The sequence below is a fragment of the Tursiops truncatus genome, chromosome 7, assembly GCF_011762595.2.
Source record: "Tursiops truncatus isolate mTurTru1 chromosome 7, mTurTru1.mat.Y, whole genome shotgun sequence".
Taxonomy (NCBI): Eukaryota; Metazoa; Chordata; class Mammalia; order Artiodactyla; family Delphinidae; genus Tursiops; species Tursiops truncatus.
The window spans coordinates 42,531,926-42,545,198 of NC_047040.1; the positions used below are offsets into that span (position 1 = coordinate 42,531,926).

At 40.8% G+C, this 13,273-nt stretch overlaps 1 long non-coding RNA gene across 1 annotated transcript in view; it reads right to left on the minus strand.

Moving 5' to 3' along the window:
* LOC109549352 (uncharacterized) overlaps positions 1-9,009 on the minus strand; it is a 29,307-nt gene extending 20,298 nt beyond the window's left edge. Inside the window, exons 1-2 of the long non-coding RNA XR_002175627.3 lie at positions 2,687-9,009; positions 2,255-2,402 (exon numbers count right to left, since the gene is read on the minus strand). This is a non-coding gene — a long non-coding RNA (uncharacterized lncRNA). The remainder of the gene's footprint in view (positions 1-2,254; positions 2,403-2,686) is intronic.
* Positions 9,010-13,273: the final 4,264 nt, after the last annotated feature.

Below are 13,273 nucleotides of genomic sequence, written 5' to 3' on the forward strand. Positions count from 1 at the left end.
AATATCTCGGAACATAAATGTCTCTGGCATTTAATGTGATAGAAACTCTGCTTATTTCTTATGCAGGATGTGACCTTGAGGGACATAATATGATCTGTTGGGTTTAGTCACCTTTCAGTAAGAACCCGACACAAAGTGATTTGAGCAATAAAGGCAATATTTTGACCCATGTAATTCAAAACGTGACATAGCTATACTCAAGTATTCAAACATGAACATATCTCAGCTCTGCATTTCCTTATGCTTTATTCCCCAGTAGATTCTTTCCAGATAGAAGGAACGACCAGCAGCTCAGTCTTAGCAACCCCAGCAAAAAGATGGTGTCACTTTCCCAATACTATCAATAAATATGCTACGGCGGATTCTTATTGGGCCAGCTCAAGTCATATGCCCATTACTGAACCAATCATTGTGGCAGGGGGATACATTGTCTTGATTACCCAGGACTGTCTCATGTACTCCTCCTCCCTGCTGAAGCGACAGGATGGGGTCAGCCCCACTGCACTACATGGATTGAGAATGGAGGAAATGTAGTTCTCCCAAGGAAAATCAAACGCTGTTATCAGAAGAAGCGAGAACAGATACAAAACAAACAGGTGAATACTAGGGGCAGATTCTTACATTAATGGGCATCCCTATTATCTCTTATTATCATATATTCATTCATGAGTCCCACAACTTTATAATCAAATTTTGAGATTAACTTTAGCAATTTGTATCAATATTTTTAATATACATACCCTTAACCCAGCAACTCTGTTTCTAGAAATGATAGCTCTGCTATTAAGTGTTTTCCTACATGTCCAACACTGGCCTGTGTACATTGCAGACGTTATTTCATTTAATACAGAACTCTAGGATGGAGTGGTATTATCTCTATTTTTGAGCTGAAGAAATTGGGCTGTTAAGGGACTTAAACAAGGTTGCAGAGCTAATAAGAGGTAAAGCCAGAAGTCAGCCTTCAAAGTCTTCACTACTATTAGTTACTTCCCTCAGCAGTCTCTGTGGCATATAGTCTCATGAATTTATTCTAAGCAAAACTATGACAGGTGAGAAAAGAGGTACATCCCAGGAGGTTATTTATAAATATTTGTCCACAGAACTCAAGTGTGAAATAAAGTTTCAATAACTTATGTCAACCTACATATTCCTCTCATTATCAGTAAATACATACTAAGTTCTTACTTTATAAAATGATAAAAGATTAATGACTTTTTTGGTAAGGCTGTGAAATTACAATTTTGTTCAAACCAGCTGTCTAAGCTACGGAAACATCCACAGTTAATCAAACACAATAAGGCCTTGTGCATTGTTTCATATCTCTCACCATGTCAGTTTACCATTTAGGAAAAAGTTGGATACTGAATTTGTACAACTCAAAATATATCTTTATACATTGCAGCTGTCTATTATCAAGCCAAAGAGAGCTTTAGGCTAAATTATTTAACCTTGATGACACTCAACACTAGAACATTCCATCAAATTGGAAAGTGAGTGGCCTAGAAACCCACAGACCTGCTGGTTTTAACCATTTCACCCAAGAGTGAGAAGCTTCTGTTAGCAGTCAGAAACCTTCGCTCTGCGCTAGTCCCCAAATCAGGGCAAAAGAGGGGGCAGGACAGCAATGGCCCTGAAGCCAATGAAGAGCTTAGACCACTCTAAGGACAGCTGGAAAGGTAGCCATACCGGTCTAGGTTTCTGACAGCTGCCTGGACTAGGTGGGAGGAGAGGGAAAACTCAATACATAGAACTCTGTAACACACAGAAAGATCAGTTAATTTATAATCAGTCTCTTTTTCACCATGCCTCCATTTCTCATTATCCTCGGGAATGTATCCTCAGCAAATACAGCCCTAAAACACTCCTGAAAAGCACATGAAGGAGAAGCTCATTTGCACAAGAGTAATGATTTAGTCCTGTGAACTTTTAATTTGCATAATCCCCTTTCCTTTCCCCCTTTTGTAAAGGTCTTTGATATTTTTTTCTCCAAATGATGTGGGTTGGGGAAAAGAATTAAGCAAGCATCAAAGTTCTCCCTCCTGTGTTCTCAGCTATTACATTAATCTTTAAGATTTTTCTCTCCCGTTTATTAAAAATCAGTGACTCATCCAACTTTACACATAAATCCACATCAAAGTTAATTAGAATCTTGGTAGGCTAATGTTTGTCTCTTCCCTTATTAATTCCTAGAAGCTTGAAGCAAGGCTCTGTGTGTGATTGTGGAAGAAAGGAAAAGAGAAGCCAGTGGACTGACCTGCTAGGGCTTCATGGGCAGTGTTTGCATGGCTGGATTCAGAGTTGGGCCCAAGCCCACTCACTGTGAAGAAGGACCAGGCCTCTAAGTAGCCCTGCTGATGGTCAGGTCAACCTCCTCTGGAACTGTGGTGAACCCTGACACCAATCTGAAAGAGGGAAAATGGAGGTAAGAATTAAACAACAGAGGATAGAGCCTTGCTTGCTGACATCTTTTGCTCTCCCTTCTCTATAATCAGGAAAAGCAGCCAATCATTCTTGTAAATTGACTTTCTCTCCTTCCTTCCTGTAAAGTTAAACAAAAAAAAGATACCATGCAGCTTTGTAGAACTTCTACTGGAAGCAGGAAAAAAAAAAAACTGCAAGAGGTAAGAGGATAGTGCAAGATAGAAATGATCACACAGCAAGACATTTTTTTACGCGGGCCTCTCACCGTCGTGGTCTCTCCCATCACGGAGCACAGGCTCCAGATGCGCAGGCTCAGCGGCCATGGCTCACGGGACCAGCCGCTCCGCGGCATGCGGGATCCTCCCGGAACAGGGCACAAACCTGCGTCCCCTGCATCGGCAGGCCGACTCTCAACCACTGCGCCACCAGGGAAGCCCCAGCAAGACATTTTTGTGTTTGGTTTTCTCAAAGTGTACCTGGAAACAGAATGTACGGAGAGTACATGAGTAGGACAGGGGATTCGATCTAATGTACTTATTAGTGAGAAACTGACAGCACCAGCTCCAGGATTTATTGCATATTGATTTTGCTTTAGGAAGTTTGTGTGGAAATCACATAAAACAAACTGAGAAAACAAACTTTCTTCCCAAACCATTCTTGAAATGTGTTGGGCAATCTTCCAAAGTATTTTCTTATTTTGAAAAATTAGTTACATTATTAACATTCCAAAGTCTAAAGTATACACAACAGGAAAGCCAAAACCTCATACTTCTGCCCCATAACAAGAGGCTTAAATTATCCACAGATAAGACAAGTTAAAGTTTTAGAGCATAATAAACTTATTTCACATTCATACTTTTGAAACTACTCTTTATAAAGCCACATAATTCCACACTATATGTAAGGAGATAATTTGAAGTCCTAGAAAAACTTAAAACCAAAAGAGTTCATATTGAGTTTAACCCACACTGGAGGGCTGATGCATTGTATTCAGAGCTTCCTCTCTTAGCTCTGATGACTAAGACTTTGTTCTGGGTCACATTCCATGTGCTCAGATCCTTTCCTCCCAGGAAGTTTCTTACCCTTTCCCACCACCTTCCTCTCCCCCTCAAAACACAAGTATCAGGCCGACTCACCAGCTTGCCCAGAGCCAATGCTCCTGAGCCCCAGCTTGAGTTCACCTCCCAGGAGGCTCTTCTGCCTCCAGAGAACAAGAAATCCAGGCAGGTTGAACCCGCAGAAGAATTGATAATTCCAGAAAAAGAACAGGGACAGTAACAGGCAGAATCAAAGGCACTTTGAGTCCTACAGAGGGGCGGCCACAAGATTGCTTTGGATTCTTCACACCATTACTCTGGATTCAGAGTTGGGCCCAAGTCCACTTGCTGTGAAGAAGGACCATTAGCCATTTTAGCCATTTTAGCATGGCTAAAATGTAGGGCTGGGGGTGGGCACAGATGCCTCAAATATGATAATCAGTTTATAATATTCACATTGTCACACAAGACCAGGTAAACCAGACTTGGGTTTTGCAATTTACATAGCCAAGTTCACGTCCTCGAGGCAACTCTACCACATTTCTACCCGCTACTGTTCAGTCCCTTTGGGATATGAAAAGGGTTGTTTTCCAACATCCCTTGGCCCTTCCTTCCCTAGAGGCTACATTTAAACTTCATCTTCACTTTTCAATGCTCAACCCACCCTGCTCTTGAGGATCTATTGTTGTTTTGTATGAAATAAAATGATAAACATTGAATTGTGACACACCTTCTGTGCCACACTAATTCAACACCTACAAATGAGACATTTGTTTTGATTCATTATATGTAACAGAAATCATACAGAGGAGCCATGTTTTATGCAGGGATAGGTCTAAAGTCAGCATGTAAAATAAAATCACGTAGCAGCTAAATTTGTTATTCCCTTAAACTAATTTGGAATGCATAATTTTGTGTACACAGCCCTACTCAGTAATATATATCACTTTCAAATGATTCCACTTAATATAAGTGAAAAATATAATTTTCAACATTTTTTAATTTTGTAAGAAGAGAGAGTGAGAAGCTGGTATTCTTCATTGAGTTCTGAATAAGGTAGCTGGTTTGCATTTAGAGTGCATGTTCTATTAAAAAAAAAACTCATAAAACAAAAAACACAACCATGCCTTTAAGGGCTAGAATCCCACGGAGCAGCAAGACGCTCCTGAGACTCACACGAGAGCTAGACAACAGGGGAGCACCACTTGTTGGTGTCATGGTGGATGCACGATTAAAATAAATACTTTTGTCCTTCTCTCACTCTTACCTTGTTTTTTATTGTTGTGTAGGCTGTTGGTTTGCTAAGCCAAGCACTTTTAGTTGAATTCCCATAAATTAAATGTGTGTGTGTATGAAATGCAACTCCGCTGTAGAGAAGAAAAATGTGTATCGGGTTGATTACCCAGCAATGTTCACTTATTTGTCTATTTACTCTAAATATGAAGTTTGACTCCTTTTCACCGGGGGATTGAATCTCCTATTGCCACTGTTGCATGCAAAAAGATGTCCATATACACATGCACAGATGCATGCGGCCGTTACACACACACATGCACATACCGCCACCACTGAGGGGGCAGTATATGAAACACCCTCCTCCAAAATCTCCAGTCAAGGTTTAATCAACTTCGTCCCACTAACTGTTAAACCCCTTGGCATCTACAACCCCGCCCCACCCTTGCCATGTGGCCAGATGTCTCATCTACTTCCTTGTGCCCTGGAAGTTACCTACATGGTGCCTACAATGCCCCTTTGGGCACTGAGTTCCTCCGGGGCCCCATCAGTACCCTGCCCTGGTCCAGGGCCCCGCTGTGTGCTGCAGGCTCTGCTGCCCTCGCTGTGACCTGCACTTTTGCCGTGGCCACCTTTCTGCCCCCAGCACTGCTGGTAGTCTCTGTTGTTGCTGCATTTGCTGCAGTAACCAGTACTGCTGGCTGCCTCTCTCCTAGAAAAGCAAGAAAAAGAGGAAACCGACACACTCTTGGGTACTAGTCAGCTCTCTCCTTCAACAGTTCAAGGTCTAAATTTCTGGGTTATATGGAGTCTTGAAGATACTACTGCAGGAGGGAAGGAGGGGGCCTTGTCAGCAAAGGGCATATTTCAGGTTAGTTGATAATGGGAAAATCATTAACATGAAATAACGGCAACAACAAACACTTACCTAGCACTTAGAACACCCTAAGCATTGTTTTAAGTGCTGACACACCTTAACTCATTTAAGGCAACTGTTTTGGCCCCTTTCAATATTAAGAAGATGTTGCTACCTGTATTGGCCTCCTAGCCCCACCCCAAACTTGCCAATAGGAGGGAAATCCCTTTCTCTCCCATTGTCAGCCAGAGTGACAGTTCTGTCTTCCCAGTCAGGGCATACTCAGATTGCATATGGCCGATAGCTGGCTTCTCCCAAATTCTAGCAGTCCTAGCTTACTAGATTACAATATAAAGTGTAGGCTTCCTAGGAACAGATACTGTGTTTGCATTCACATTTTTAAACTCGTTTTATAATGAAAATGAGTAGGAAACGTTTATACATACATATATACATGCACATGCATTGATACGTTTATCTCATATATATGAGATACACATGATATACATATGAGAAAACAAATGTCATATATATATAGTCATATATATATGAGAAAAACATATATAAAAATTAGAGAGAAGAGTATAATAAACCTTTATAAACCAGTCCTAATTTCAACAGTTATCAACATGTGAATAATCTTGCTTCATCTATACCCCACCCACAGAATTATTTTGAAGCAAATTGCAGACATCCTATTATTTCATCTATAAATACCTCAGTATGTGTGCCAGTTATCAGTTTAACATTCCGCAGCTCCAAACCCACCCTTCTTTGTTCCAGTGTGTGATTCTGGAGCTGGACCCTAGAAACATTTCTCTTTTGCCAGCTGGCAAGATGTTAAGCTTTATCGTTAGAGGACATCAGAGGGACCCTGGAGGCGGAAGGGTGTCTCTTCCAGGCCTCACTGTGCTCTCCCCTGCCTGTTCTTACAGTCTCAGGCAGCCGCAGCTCAGGAGCCGCATAGGGGCACTTACCTCCCAGAGAGTTTGGCAGCACCCAAATGGGTGGCTTCCCGGTGAGTTCTGCTGGCATCTCAGCCAACCTCCCAGTGAGTCTCACATGTGCTCAGCTGGGGTCTTCTCATGATTTTATATATGTGTGTGTTTGTATACAGCTATATGCAAAACATTTCCATAATTCTAAAGTTATAGCTACAAAACAAAGAACATTTAGTGCAGTCCAGCTTCCATCTGTGTCCTCTTCCCTTTCCTTTAAGAAATCATTTTTCATTAATTTGTCAATTCTACCATTTTTAAAGATAAAAGCAAAAATATTCACATTCCCCTTTCTTCAAAAAAGGTAGCACACTATATGTACTATTTTGTACCTTGCTTTTTTCCACTTAACAGTATATCCTGAAAATCACTGCGTAAATGTAGAGACGTCTGCTGCAGTTGCTTAGTATTCCCTGAGTGAATGCACGGTATTCAACCATCCCTGAACTGGTGGACATCTGAGTTGTCTCCAGTCTTTTGCTATTATAGGCAATGCTTCAGTGAACATGTCTTTTCATTTTTGTATCAGAGTATCTTCGGTATTGTATCAGTTAGCTTTTGCTATCTATAGCACATTACCTCAAAACTTAGTGGCATAGAGCAACATCATGTATTAGCTCAACATTCTGTAGGTCAGCAATTTGGGCAGAGCTCAGCCCTGTCCTTCCTTCTGCTGTTTTCACTCATGTGACTGAAGTCAGCTGTCAACTCAGTTGGAGCTGGAGAGTCCAAGGTAGATTCACTCACATGTTGGGAGGTCGGTCGGCTGCTGGCCAAGAAGCCACGACAGGCCTCTCACCCTCTGGTAGGCTAGCTAGCACTCACTTATACATTCTTGTCGCACTCTCAGGGTTCCAAGCACGTCAAGAGAAAACAAGACCCAGTGCACAAGTACTTTTCAATCTTCTGCTTGCCTTAACTTTGCTACTGTCCTAGGATACTCAGACAAGCTCATTGTTATGGGGAAGAGGGTGACTACCCAAAGATATGCACACAGGCAGAGGTATTCTAGCAGTCATTTGCAATCTGTCACAGGGATAGATCTCCAAAGACAAGGTTGTTGAGCCACAGGGCAAATTCAAATGTAAAATTTCCAAATCCCCCAACCTCCTAACCCTAAGGATTAGACCATTAGTATTCCCTCCCACTATGAAGGAAAGTGCCTGTTTCTCACAGTGTCAGTGCCCATACAATAGTGTATGCTTTCAAACTTTAATATCTTTGTCAATCTAAAAGTGAGTGATGGTATCTCAGTGGCAATTTAATCTGCATCTCTCAATATGAGTGAGGTTGAGCATTCTTTTCATATGCTTAGGAGCCATTTGGATTTTATCTGTGAACTGCCTATATTTCTTGTCCATTTTTTCGCTATCAATCGCTACAGAGTGATTGGTCTTCTCTACTTTTACAAGCTTTGTATATATTAGGACTATTAGCCCTTTGTCAGTGATACAAATTTAAATATTTTTCCCAATTTATCATTTGTCTTTATGCTTTTTTAATCGTGCAATCTTTCCTTTGTTTCTGGATTTTGAGCCATTGTTAGAATAAGTTTTATCCATTCCCAAATAATGGGGGAATTCACCCATGTTCTTCTAATATTTGTGTGTGTTGGGAGGAGGGGATCTAAATATTCCAGTTTCCCTATCAAGATACCACCTCTGTTGTAAACTAAATTTCCTTAACTAATTGGGTATATATTCAGTTGACATTTAAAGTATGACTAATTCCAAGTGAAAATGTGAATTAGTCAAATTCTATATTCCTGTTCTCCATCTCCGCCTCTACCTACAGCTGAATTTACACTCCCTTTTAAAACCAATTCAAACCCCATCTCCTGTCCACACTGTCCAGTGAGTCAGCAGGAGCCTCCCAGTTTCCATATTGCTAGGTAGTTGAAAGTACAAATTCCTGGTTGTGTGATCTCAGGCAAATTATGTCAATCCTCCTAAATCTTAGTCTTTTTATCTGTAATCTGTGAGGATAACAAAACCTCCCTCACAGGGTCATTCAATAGAATCAATGAGATAATGTAGGGAACTCACTAGCATAGTACTGGCACATAGTAAGTGCTCAATAAATTATGGGTCACCCATTAGAGAAGTGGAAAGACCAAGTAATGAAAAAAGGAAAATACCTAAGACTGGGAAATGCGGAGCTTAATGCAGAAAAAGCTTTGTTGGCAGTGATTAACATGTGTGTATATAAACATGTGTGCACAAACTGGGAAAGAACACACAATTGTGTTTTCTTTAGTGTGTTTCATCCAGGGATGCTTCCCTATAGATGAAAGTGGTGGGCTCTTTGCTTGGCAAGGAACTTTTACACTCTTGAGTATAATAACTCTGAATTCCTACCTGTGAGAAGAAAAGGCAAAACCATAAGGAGCAGAAGATACTTCTGGTCAGCTCAAACCTTAAGAAAATCAGAGTTTTCGACTCAAAATGTGCTAAATAGCTGAGCATTTGACCTGCAAACACTGAAGTTCCAAGGTGCCTCTTGCATGCCTGGAACTCCATCGCAGAGGACTTCATGTCATGTCCTGCCAGAGGTTCCCCTTCCAACTCCTGACTCAGAGCTGCTTGGGGCAGATGGTACGTTCCAGGTAGCCAACTCCTTTCAGCCACACCCGTGGGACTGCAAGCCCTCCTACTCAGCTGGTCTTCATTCTAGCAGTTTCTACCCCAAGAATCTAGGATGTCAGATGTAAATTTTGAGGGGGAAAAAATAGATATTAGTAAGGGAAGTCCTGGAGCTAAATTGAAACAAGACAGAATAAAAAATACCAAGGTCATGGAATTACACTTGTGAGGTATGTGAAGGTGCTGGGTTTGGTAGCACTCTGGCATGGCTGGAACAGGAGTTACATAGCTCAGTGAGGCAATCTAGAGCTGCCCTTGGCACACGTGAAACTTTTACCTTTATTTAAGCTAAGAGTGGTTTTTAAAATATCAGAAAAGTGACTGCCACTGGAGCCATGGGGAGGGGGGTTTGCTTGGGAAGATGCATGAGGGAAGTTTCTGGAGTGATGGCAATGTTCCATATCTACATAGGGGCTGGAGTTAAACAGGTGGCATAAGCATTTGTTAAAACTCACAAATGTACACCTGAGATTTGTGCATTTCTTTGTAAATTTTACACTAAAAACAGCAAAACCTTGAAATCTAGTGAACAGGCATGCTGAAATAGAGAAATATTTAGTGCACTGATGTCTGCAATTTATTTGAACTGTATTAAAAATGGACTAATGGATGTCCAGAATAGGATGAATAAAAACAAACATAGGGCTTCCCTGGTGGCGCAATGGTTAGGAATCCGCCTGCCAATGCAGGGGACACGGGTTCAAGCCCTGGTCTGGGGGGATCCCACATGCCGCGGAGCAGCTGAGCCCGTGCGCCACAGCTACTGAGCCTGCGGGCTAGAGCCCCCGAGCCGCAACTACTGAGCCCGGGTGCCACAACTACTGAAGCCTGCGTGCCTAGAGCACGTGCTCTGCAAAACAGAAGCCACCGCAATGAGAAGCCCGCGCACCACAACAAAAGAGTAGCCCCTGTGCGCTGCAACTAGAGAAAGCCCGCTCGTAGCAACGAAGACCCAACACAGCCAAAACTAACTAAATAAATAAAATTTTAAAAAAGAAAAAAAAATAGATGGTAATGGTAAAATCACGCTGGTGAGTACACAGGTGTTTACACTACAATTCTTTCAACATGTTTGAAATTTTTCATAATAAAACGTTGGGGAAAGTTACTTAATACTTTATCAGAAGCAAACCAGCAAACTCTGGATACACAGCAATCCTGAGGACTGTCACTGGGAAGATAGAATTCCTTCCAGCACCCTCTGCTCTCCCCTTGGCCACTGACTTCCTCCCTGACACAAACCCTGGCCCACACATCCTTCCTCTTCCCCTGTACCTTCATAATCATGCCCTCACCCTCTGGGCAAAGGTGAATGGAAAAACAGCACAGGGTACTCAGGTATTGGGCAGACTTCATGATGAAGACTCAAGCCGACATGCTATCCTCATAATCGTGGTAAATTGTCAGCACACGTACTATTCTGCACCCAGAAGACTGTAAAATCTTGCTTTTTTTTTTTAAAAAAAAACCTAATCGCAGTTATATAAATTGCTCAATATTCCAGATTTTAAATTATAGAAAAGATTGTCTCCTACTAATGGCATGGAGAAATGACCAGTATTCGCCTCTTATTTCCACTGTTCACGGGGAAAGAACATAACATTTGTTAAGCCCTAGATACAGAACAGATGCTTTGCATACATTGACTCACATAGTTCTCATAGCCCTGCCAGCATATAGCCCCAATATCCTCATTTCATAATGAAGCTCATGATTATAGAGCCAGTAAATAGTAGATCTAGGACTCAAACCAAGATCTCCTCAGTTCAAAACCAGTTCTTTTCACCAAAGCACATTGTCCCTGGCATTTAAAATAGGTTATGTTCTGCAAAGCTAACATAGCTCCAAGAACAACAGCAGTCACTTGGCCAGGATTTGACAAAATACCACTAGTAAAGGAATAAAATTTATAAGGGCAGTTCGTGTTCTACTTCAACTGTTTTTACCAAACCACCACCCACCCAAAGGTATTTTTAACAGTTTACACGTCCCACCAGTATTATTGTTAAATGTAACAAGCATACAAAACTTGGCAACTATTCCCATATTTTCTGTAGCTTTAGGGGCAGTTCAGAGTTTAATAAACCTGCTTAACTGAGGGGAATTTATTTTTGATGTCGGTACTGCCTGTTCATAAACTAGAATTAAACAGATAGCCCAACTTCTCCTTAATGATCTTCCATATGATGCTTAAACCATCAAAAACTCCTATCCAATAATGAAATAATGGAACCTTTTCCTCACATTAAGCCAGATTTCTATACTACTGAAACGATATAGTAATCACCCAGTAGATGGCACTAATTGTGCTGACTACCTTGTTTCTATTGGTTTTCTATCTTAATTAATCCAGAGACTTAGGTCAGAGGTCTTACTCAGCTCCCTACTAGGGTTATAAATATTTAAAACAAAAGACTAGCCCCACATGGCAGTCAAATCATACCTGGTATATTACTTCTTTATGTAATGTATTCATGGTATCCGTCTCTCTGAACAGAACAGGATAAGATCTGTAAGTGGTAGGTTCTGTAGGCATTCTCAGTAATATTTATCATCCCTCCAACCCCACCAGCATCTCTCTACATAATAAAGTAGGAAACTGAGGAACGCTTTGGGGGATAGGAGGAAGGTAGAAGATGCTGCAAACAGATTTGCTGAAATAAGCGACAATAAAATCTTTTTTTTTAACAGAAACCTAGGGTGAAAAGGCTTATTTTCACTTTGATCTATATAGGTCCAAAGGAAGCCAGGCAATTCCACTATGGGTAATCTGACCTTAAAATATTCTATTTGAACCTAATTCAAAACTCGGTGCTCAGCTCACATCCAGAGGCCATACTCAAAACTCCATTCTGCTGGGAACTACTCTGCTTTACCCATCAATTCTGACCTTCATAGATATATGCTTCCAAGTACAATTCTTCCACATTTTATAATACAGAACCTTGGTATATTCTGGCCTCACAAAGATAAACTGGTACGTGTATGTGTGTACATACACTTCAGAATTATTTCTTTGTTAATGGGAGATATCAAGGGTAGGGGACAAAAGTTTTCAGGGACTTTGTTTCAAGTGCAGCTCTCCCAGACCTACACTTATAAACTCTCCTCCTGGTAGAGAAATAATCCATACATTTAACAAGTTCCTGGGAAGAATCTCATATAGGTTTATAAACCATTCTTTGAAAGTTTTATTCAACATCTATTCAATTTGTGGACCAAAAAACTGGACTCTCTCTTCTATGTCCAAAAGCATAAATTTTGATGGTGTGAAATTTTTTTTAATGTACTCAAATTTTTGAAAATGGTTAAAGACTGATTTTTAAGGACATGTCAATGGTCCTTCAGTTGAGGCTGTTAGACAATACACATGGTATGACAGTGAGGACTGTGGTGTGTCAACAGCCTCAAGAGACCTGGCCTCTACTATAATTCAACATCTAGTCCCTAAGTTTTCAGGAGGCATGTTTTTAAAACTTTGGGAGCCACGGTAAGATTGTGTATTACCTATCAAGACCTTTAAAAAGACTTAAGTGATTAAATGTCTACTAGCCAAACTTGTTAAAATGTTCATCTTCTTTACATCATACTGATTACCTCGTTGTGGTAAACAGCTCTTCGTAACATCTTTGAACATAATGTTCTTAACGAGGAAACATATTAAATAACGGGCTTGTCAGTCTGGACTTGATTCTCTTGCCTGTGATTAGTGCTTTAAGAAACATCATTATACCCTTTTAGTTCAGAAACCTGGAGTAATGTGGTCACAGTTCTGGAAGACAAATTCTTGTGCATCCCTAACAAAGCAAACCTTGAGGAATTTGGAAAAGACTTGAATACATCTGGAAAGTAGAATGTTTTTCTCCCTCGGGTCCTAACATACTATCATTCACGATAGTGCTGTTTTTCCAAGGTCACAATTAGATATCCTCAGAAGCATAACTTAACTGTTGGTCATTATGGCTACTTTGTGAAATGTGGGCTGTTTACTCCATTTACTTAATAATTGGCTGGAACCTCAATACACAGATTTTCACTACGGCCAAGTATATCTGCTTTTACCCCTGTCATTAAACCCATACCAGA